The sequence below is a fragment of the Brienomyrus brachyistius genome, chromosome 6 (assembly GCF_023856365.1).
Source record: "Brienomyrus brachyistius isolate T26 chromosome 6, BBRACH_0.4, whole genome shotgun sequence".
Classification (NCBI taxonomy): domain Eukaryota; kingdom Metazoa; phylum Chordata; class Actinopteri; order Osteoglossiformes; family Mormyridae; genus Brienomyrus; species Brienomyrus brachyistius.
This window is the reverse complement of record NC_064538.1, coordinates 5,907,889-5,916,537: the sequence shown is the minus strand read 5'-3', so window position 1 is coordinate 5,916,537 and position 8,649 is coordinate 5,907,889. Positions and strand designations below refer to the sequence as shown.

General features: G+C 45.8%; 1 long non-coding RNA gene across 1 annotated transcript; it reads left to right on the top strand.

Moving 5' to 3' along the window:
- The first annotated feature begins 4,071 nt into the window (after positions 1 to 4,071).
- LOC125744876 (uncharacterized) lies at positions 4,072 to 5,982 on the top strand. Its single transcript, XR_007398509.1, has 4 exons — positions 4,072 to 4,100; positions 4,424 to 4,488; positions 5,544 to 5,642; positions 5,773 to 5,982. It is a non-coding gene; the product is annotated as an uncharacterized LOC125744876 (long non-coding RNA).
- Positions 5,983 to 8,649: the final 2,667 nt, after the last annotated feature.

The window sequence follows — 8,649 nt, the reverse complement described above, 5'->3', positions numbered from 1 at the left end:
TGCAGGCTACCCCCTCGACAAGCGTGCGGGACAGCCGTCCTTCCCGACCCGCACCGGCAGAGCTGACCACGCTAATGGAGACGGTGACTGCAGGGAAGGGGGGGTGGGTGGCGGTCATGACTACTGTCGCTATTAGCCTCTGTTACTAGGAAACAGGATCCACAGGACTTAATAGGCCCTTTAAGCATGACACATAATGTACAAGCGTGATCTCGCTCATGGGCACGTCCGCTGGCCAGCGTCACTCGTGTGCTTAGCAAGCAGACGGGAGTCGCATGTTGAGTAATGTCCTACAAACCGTGTGATGAACAAAACCCCGCCCCCAAATAAAGGATGATGATTTATTTGCCCAAGTAGAGGTACACCGGAATGCTTCTTTGTACATATCCCATATCTCGCTCTTCATTATTGAGTCATACAGACACCTGAGAGCAAAGCTTTGGGTCTGAGCAGACATATAACTATTCTGGCAAGGTTGGGATTCGAAGCAGCAACCTTCCGATCACAAGCACAGCGGCCTAGCCTGCTGAATCACACACAGCCTGAAAGGAGTAAGACCAACAAGCAATGGAGAGAGAAGGTCTAAGAGTCAGTAGTCAAGGAGGTTTGGTGGAAATGGGCAACCCCTCTGAGATGGCGAGTCGAGAGCTAGACGGAGCTAATCACAGCAGCTGACAAGTTTTGTCCAGATTAATAAATCCACGGATCTGGCTATCCTCCAACAGAGTGACAACACTGCTGAGGAACTGAGGTCCTGCCCCATGACCCTGCGGTTCATGGGTTCCATGCTCGACCATTGGCCATCCGCCAGACTGCACACATACGCATATGTGCTCACAAGCACGCAAAGTCATACGCGCTTCACAAAATGCCGTCCGGCTCTCAGACTGACAGGATAATTGTAAGGGCCCACGTTTACTGCATCTTTTGTTTTTAGCGATGATAAATTCCTAGTGTTGTGCACATTCACTCGCACACGCATAATGGAGGATGAAACACAACACACACACATGCACACACACGCGTAAGATGGCATAATACGCAGAGTCACACACAGTCGCCGGAATCCCGACAGGCTCACTCTGTGACAGGGTACTTATTAAGGCCCTTATTTAACATGTCTTTTGTATTTAGGGATGATGGATTCTTATTATTGTATGCTAGCCCACTGAGGCAACAAACAGAACCCCATAGCACAGACACACACCCTGTAAATCATTTAAAATCACAAGCACGCCGGTACATGGTGTCTTCAATCCTGATTACAGTTACGTCCTAATGAACCTTAATCGTAAACACGCGGCTGGGCCTGAAAGACAAAATGAACCGGGAACGACTTACGATCTTACAGGCATTTTTGCAAGCGATGCTTCCAAAACTGTCGACGGCAACACTATCCGAAGTCAAACCCTACTGGGCCCGCTCCTGTAATGGTTTATTAGGGGCACAGTTATTGTTGTATATTGATTATTGCATTAACCTTCTAATCTCCTCTAAATGTAAAAATCCATGTCAAATCATAAGCTTAATGTCTTTTAAATCCTCTCATACATCCTTGATTTGATGTGAAAATGAGTCTCTCTCCGGAGGGAACTGGAGCGACAGCTCAGGCTGAGCGAGGGAAGCCTGGTACCGCTTCATGAGCTGTGGTTCAGGACCCGGCCATGGCGTTTTTTTTTTTGCCAATGATATGTCCTGAATCAGCGACACTCTGGGGGCCAATCAGCTTTCGGCTGGGGTCATTGACTGCTATATATGCCCCTTCTTTCTTGGACATCCAAATGGTAAAAGGATGATGCTGTACAGCTTTGGATATGCGTCCATCTGTGAATAACATGGAGCAAGTCAGTTACAGGACCAGACTCCTCCTCTTCCACGTTTTCGCCAGTTCTGATTGGTGGAACGTGGGATCACGATTCGCTGTAAGAAGGAAGAACATAGGAATGTCAAGAACAACATGTGATGATGGGGTTAAAGAACGCAGGAGGACGACAGAACTGGAACCGGAGTGGTGTGCAGGGACCATCATTGCAGCCCCTAATAATCCCCATTTCGCACTTTTTTCTTGGCAGGGGTGGAGAGGGGGCAGCATTCATCGCGGGCTGCCTCTCCAGGGCCTGCCATAACCCACCTCATTTTAGGTTGCCAAGCAACCGTCGCCCAAGAAAGTATTGTGCTGACATTTGTATTTTTCTTTCCTTCGGCCTTTTTTCGCTTAAAAAAGGGGTTTGTTCTATGAAGCAGATGGATGAGAAGGCGACAGGCAGGTCCAGTGGGCCGACGTGACTGAGGTTGTGCGGAACTCTCCGGGTTAGGGCCCTTCTGGGATAAACGCGCATGTGACACGGGGCAGAGACGGCTTGCAGCAGTCTTCACCCGTCAGCTATTTCTGGGAGAAACCAGGACTGGACCACCGTCGCATCGGCTCTGTTTTTCCCACCTGTCAGTGCCGGGTGACACACAAACTCAGCTAATGCACCGCCGACATCAGCGGGTGACACCAGTGCAGAGGCGATGCACCTCACTTATCGCAGGATGTGATTTTCCCCAGCGGTCAGGTGACCTGCCCGGCTGAGAGCAGCACGCCAGTTATTGTCAGAACTGTAGAAGCTCCGGTAACATGCAAAGCTGGGAAGACACATAAGTGATGATAAATGATTTAAAAGTCAGGTCAGGGTTGCCAGCTTGGGAGGCTCACAGTTATAAAAAAAAGTGCATTATAGTGATTCGGAATCTGTATGGAGCGGATTGCGCAGAGATGTCCTCAGAAACAGCCGGAAATGAGGCCTTGGCTTGTTTCTTAATGAAGCAGCCCCCCCACCACTAGTGTTTTAACTAGATAGTTTTGGCTAGCTTGGTTATTGCTGCGGCGCCTTGGAAATAAGTCAAACCCTGCCCCCCACCCTAATTCTTTCCCCTCTGGAATGGCAGAGAGGTGAGATCAAGGTGATGTTTGCATGCATGCAAAGGCCTTGCTGATCATGTGCTCTCAGGGGCTGACATTTGATGGCATTTTAGAGTCTGTCCCACACCCCCACCCAAACAAACGTCACAGGCCTTCTCACATGGTTCTCAGACTACCTCTGAACGGTGGGGGCATTTTCACTCTGTCTCTCTGTTTCTCCCAATAATCAACAGCAGAGTCGCTTCTCCCGAGATGTGTGCTGTGACAACGGCAGCCGGGCCTGAAAGAACCTTCCCCGAGTGTCATTAAACATTAAACACCTCAGCCAGATTATCCACTGAGGGATTCCGTCATCCATACCATTGGTCTCCGTGGCGACAGGAATTCCGACAAGGAAGACGACGGGGGAGACAAAACCACGGCGGGCGAAGGCCTCCTGCGCTTAAGGTTGCGTCTGATGGCCAACCGGGTGTCTTTGCTGCGCGCACAGTGACTGAACACATTTGCTCGACACCTGTTTCATTTCAGTGACGCTGATCTTTCCCCATCCAGCCTCCACCATACTTTCACATTCAGTCACCTTGAGAAGAGCATTAGGCCACTTTTGAGGGGCGTAACCTGATCCTGTCTCCTCTGGGGGAGGGGGGGTAGTCCAGCCAGTGACCCCCCCGCTATGGCCTTGGACTGACAGGTTTATTTTTCTAAGCCCTGGCTGCTCTCCTGCTTCTCCTTTTGGGTAATTCAGTGTGAAACCTAATCCCTTAATTAATCCTCTAAACTGCAGTTTTTTGCCATTAAACCAATTACACCATTACGAGTGCCATCAGGTCCCTGAGCCAGCGGATTGTGGCGGCGTGAGCCACGGCCTGGCCATGCCACGTCGGGTCCCCGGTACTGCTGTGCCACTACGTGGAGAGCGTAAGGACTAAGCGCCTTTACAATGACGACGCAGTGTTAATTGATTCACTTTCCTTCTACACAAAGTAGCTTTTTTCTGGCAGGGTGAGCAAGCTGGGGAAGCACAGACAGACCCAGTGGCTTTTGTCAAGGTCTCCCTCATTATTTCACCAGCAGATGGAGGAGGAAGGGAGCAGCGCACTCTACTGCTATACTGCAGGCCCGCGGGGAGAGCCTCCACCTTCTCCTCCACCTTCGCCGACATTCCCCACACTGTAAAAAGTGCTACACCCACAAAGTAGGTTTTATATATTTTAAATATTTGTAATCTAGTTTATTTTATTTGTTTTTTACTAAAAGGTCTCAATATACTTCCTCTTTACTTAAAATATATCAGTTTTTTACATAACTATATATTGTAAATAAAACAATTGCAATTTATTCAGGTTAGTTATTTGTATGTGGTTGTTGTGTACAAGAAATGTTATAAAAGTGAGTTGACATACACATTTTATTAGAGCAGCTGCCGATGTAGCATTTGTGTTCATCAAACTTAAATATTTAAAAATTATTGTAAGTTGGCATTATCCTTTTTTCACTGGCGGGGACTTTCCCACGCAGGTGCAGCATTTTTCTCGGCTGTTGTTCGCTGCAGCGGATCTGGATTTCAGGGACTGGTTAACACGGTAAGTTGAGCAATTTAACCAAATGATTGGTGATGTAAAGTCACGCAAAATCGCTACTCCACTAAGGAGCTGAGGTTAAGTTTGCAAGTTGTACTGTATAGCTAGCTATCCTGCACACATCGCACGCTAAGTTGGCTGCACAGTGTAGAAGCAGTGTGGTCTTGTAGGCAAGATGCCGGTTGAGACCGTGTTGTTAATATGAAGTTAAATAAGTGCTGTAGTCATGTATACTATGTGTTTCAAGGCTACGTTGGTTTTAATTTTACCAATAATATCACTTTTAATCGTAAGTTAGCGTTACTTTAAACTAGCGTAGAACTAATGTTAACCTGTTTTGTCTATGACGTTTGCCTTACAGTTTAATGTCAAATATTAGTTTAAGTTAACGTTAACTAAAGATTAAAAAATTAAATGAGCACATTCATACTACCCAGAGACTGATCATGAGACCCCCCCACCTCTCATTCTTTAAAAGACAACTACATGTAAGGCATTGTTCTAAAGGTAGCATAGTTTAAGGGGATAGTTAGCCCCCACAGTGAGTTAACATGACCTTGCTATTATGATGATCTAGTGTGAAAATGTATGCCCAAACATTCAGTGAAGTTACACTTCCTCTGTGTACTCCACGACTGTTCTATTGGTTAATAGACATGTTGGCTGCATATGTATGTAATTGCATAAGTAATGCAATTCCCTTGTCACCATTTTCCAAGACTGTGCCTTGCTTCTAAGCAGTCTCTTTACACATGAAAGGTCCACTAAAACTTGTTTAAGAAAGCATTTGAGGTGAGAAATAGACAATGTACTAATAGAAGCTTGATTCATATTAATGAACACAGCCTACTTGGACAGTTAAATCTCAAATTTGTGAATTGTCCCCTTGACGTTTTTGAGTAAACAACATGCACATGCAATATGCTTTTTTGTTTTGTTTTTTTGAAATGCCGGTGCTAGTGTGAGATCTTGTAGTACAGAGCTACATGTATAGTAGGACCTTTAACAGCAATCTGACATCAGGCTGTGAATTTTAATCAGATTTTACTTTTTAACAGGACCCATCTGCCTCTGTGGAGAAAAGGAGAGAAGTGGTCCTGAGATGCCTGATTGAGTATGTGGGGGAGAGACAGGAAGACCTCATCAGTGTCCACCACGTATGTATCGTGCTTAGAGCTACTTGTCTATTTTTCTGTTTGTATGTATTCATATTGTGAGGTATACATATTTATCTCATTACTTGTTTGTCTGACCAAACTCTTGATTCTTTTTTGTCTCCACCAATAGAGTCATGATGAAACAGAGGTGCACGCTGAGCTTGGCAGTTGCCCACTGAAAATTTACATATGCCATCAGCCCGACATGATTGGGATCATCATAGAAGGACAGCCTGTGGTCAGAGGTGTGCCAAACCTGTCGAAAGCATGCTGCCTCCTGTTTGGACTTACCTATGCCCTCGACCTCAAGTATCCCTCAAAAATGGTGTATACCTTTGTATATATATATATATATATATGTATGTATATATATTATATCTCTTTGTGGGATTGGACGCCATGCGTCCTAAGCCATCATCCAAGTATGCAAATCTCCTTACCAAGTTGTCTTAGATTATTTCTCAGTGGCATCTGACATTTATTGGCTGTTTTGTAGTCCCTGTTAAAAGTGAAACTGGTTGACATTGAATAAATGTTATTGTTTTCAATCTATCTTCCCATCTTTTTCTTCTTCAATTTAATTTGTAACTGTTTTTGACAAAGCCTGTTTATGTACAGTTAATCACTGTAGTACTTAGACTATATAGCCATTTAGATTTTTTTCTGAGGTTATAGGCAGGACTCAATTAAAATGTTTATTCACATTTGATTAGGTTAATTGTACTGAGAAAATAAAGTTAATAAAACCTAATTAAATGAGTACAGGTTACTTGTAGCAACCCATAAATAAGTTACCTGTACCAATAAAAGTAGGTTTATCTAACTGAGCAATACTAGTACTATTAGTTAACTCAACTTGATTTTGTTGTGTTTGTATTAAGTAATGTTACAGTGTTTATTACACTTAAAAAAGGCTGCAAGTTGACTCAACTTAAAACATCCAATGCAGCCACTTGCCTCACTTTTTATAAGTTAGATCTAGGTATTACTTTTTACAGTGCACTGGCCTCTGGTTCGTCACACAGGAAACTTGTGACTGTGCCCATTCTGCCCATCAAACGTGGGGAGACAGAGATATTATTGTGGTAAGTGGAGGTGAACGTAGCTGAAAGCTGATTGGCCCCCAGGGTGCCCACTCCCCTATCACTCACGGATTCAAAACATATCAATGGCTAATGATATGCTTGGGCCCTCTGTATGAATCATGACCCCTCTTATACCCCCCACTTTGAAAAAATCACCCCAGGTGGTAAGAATTCTGTGATTCTTCTGTAGGCCGGGGCGAGTAACTGATCTCCTCCCGCTGACCGGTCAAACCCCCCCCCCCATTTGGGCTGGATACAGGACCTCAAACTCCTCAGTCAAAGGCACAGAGTGTCTGAGGGTCTTGGGATCATGCTCCAACCGGCGTACCCCCCACCTTCACCCCATCCCCACCCCGCTATGGTCCTGTTTGTACAGGCTTTACCAGTGGCTACAATTAAAATGTGGTTTAGCCATAGTTTCAAAATTTTAAATGGCTGTCCAAATGCCCCCCACCCCCCAGAAGCTCTGCTCTGTAGGAACTTCCAAGCACCTCACCTCAAATGCTACATCCAATATAATTACACTTAAGATTAAATTGAGCTGTAGGATACATACAAATTGAATTAAATACATTAGTATTTATAAAATCAGCTGTGTTTTTTTGGCATACATTTGCCTAAATAAATGTGTTTCACTTATCTCGCTTTTGATCTGAAATAGCACCACGCTCAGAAAAAGTAATTTCTTTGGAATTAAAATAGAATCATTCTTAAAAATGTAGTAATATTTTTAACTTTTCTGGCAAGGCAGCAACAGCCATCGCAAGCCAAGCAGAGGAGAAATGAACCAAAAAGCCTGGAGGAAGAACAAGCAGGGACAGTGAGGAGAGGAGAGGAGAGAAGAGGAGAGGAGAGAAGAGGAGAGGAGAGGAGAGGAGAGGAGAGAAGAGGAGAGAAGAGAAGAGAAGAGAAGAGGAGAGGAGAGAAGAGAAGAGAAGAGGAGAGGAGAGAACAGGAGAGGAAAGGAGGGAAGAGAAGAGGAGAGAAGAGGAGAGGAGAGGAGGGAAGAGAAGAGAAGAGGAGAGGAGAGGAGAGGAGTTTGTGGATGCTAATGTTAAGAGAAGGACGGCAGAAAGGAGCGAGCAGACCGCGACCCCGATGAAAAGTTTGACATCACAAGCAGGTGGTGATTGAAAATTCATTGTCACTGTTTAAGTAATTAGTAATGCATTATCGTTGTTAAAGGCTGTTTTGTGTGAATGACATCATCGTGGTCTTTATGAGCTCCGGCACCTCAGAGTATCCAAATTAAGCATTGCCCCCCCCCCCACTCCCCCCAGCAGCTCTGCCCCACTTAGCTTCCTCTGTTCTCCACTGCCCTCCGTGGCTTGATTTGATCGAAGTCTGAAATGGGTGAAAAAAAAATAAAGAAAAATAAATAACAAGAAAGGCTTCTTTGCGATGCAGCTGATGGACGGTGAGATGAAGAAACGAGGTTACAGGTGTAAAGGATAGAGCAAGGACGCGAGCGTGCCTGGGTGAACAAAGCGGGGGGGGCGGGGGGGGCACTTAACCTTACCGTCTCCTGGAGCAGGAATGCCGGCCGCTCGCCAGCTAATATACCGCGTGGGCCCTTGATGAGACCCGAAAGCCGGAATCGCGCCGCCCAAATTGGCTTCACAATGCTGGCGGGGGGAGATGCTGCAGGAGCATTTGATTCCACTTACCCCCGGGCTGCCGAAGGAGTTACGGTAAGCTCCGGACTGCGGAGCTCCATCCAGGGCGAAGAGGAAGACTCGTGGGGACCACGTGGTGCAGGGAATTCTGCCCCCTACTGGTGTCTAAGTGAATTTCAATGACTGGGGACTCATCAGGCCCCCGCCTAACCCCCCCCCCCCTTTCATTATTTAGTGTGCCGGTAAGAAGCTGTCGCTTCCAGGGCTGCAGGGGAGGGGGCTATGCCTCTGAGGAGCATGATTTTG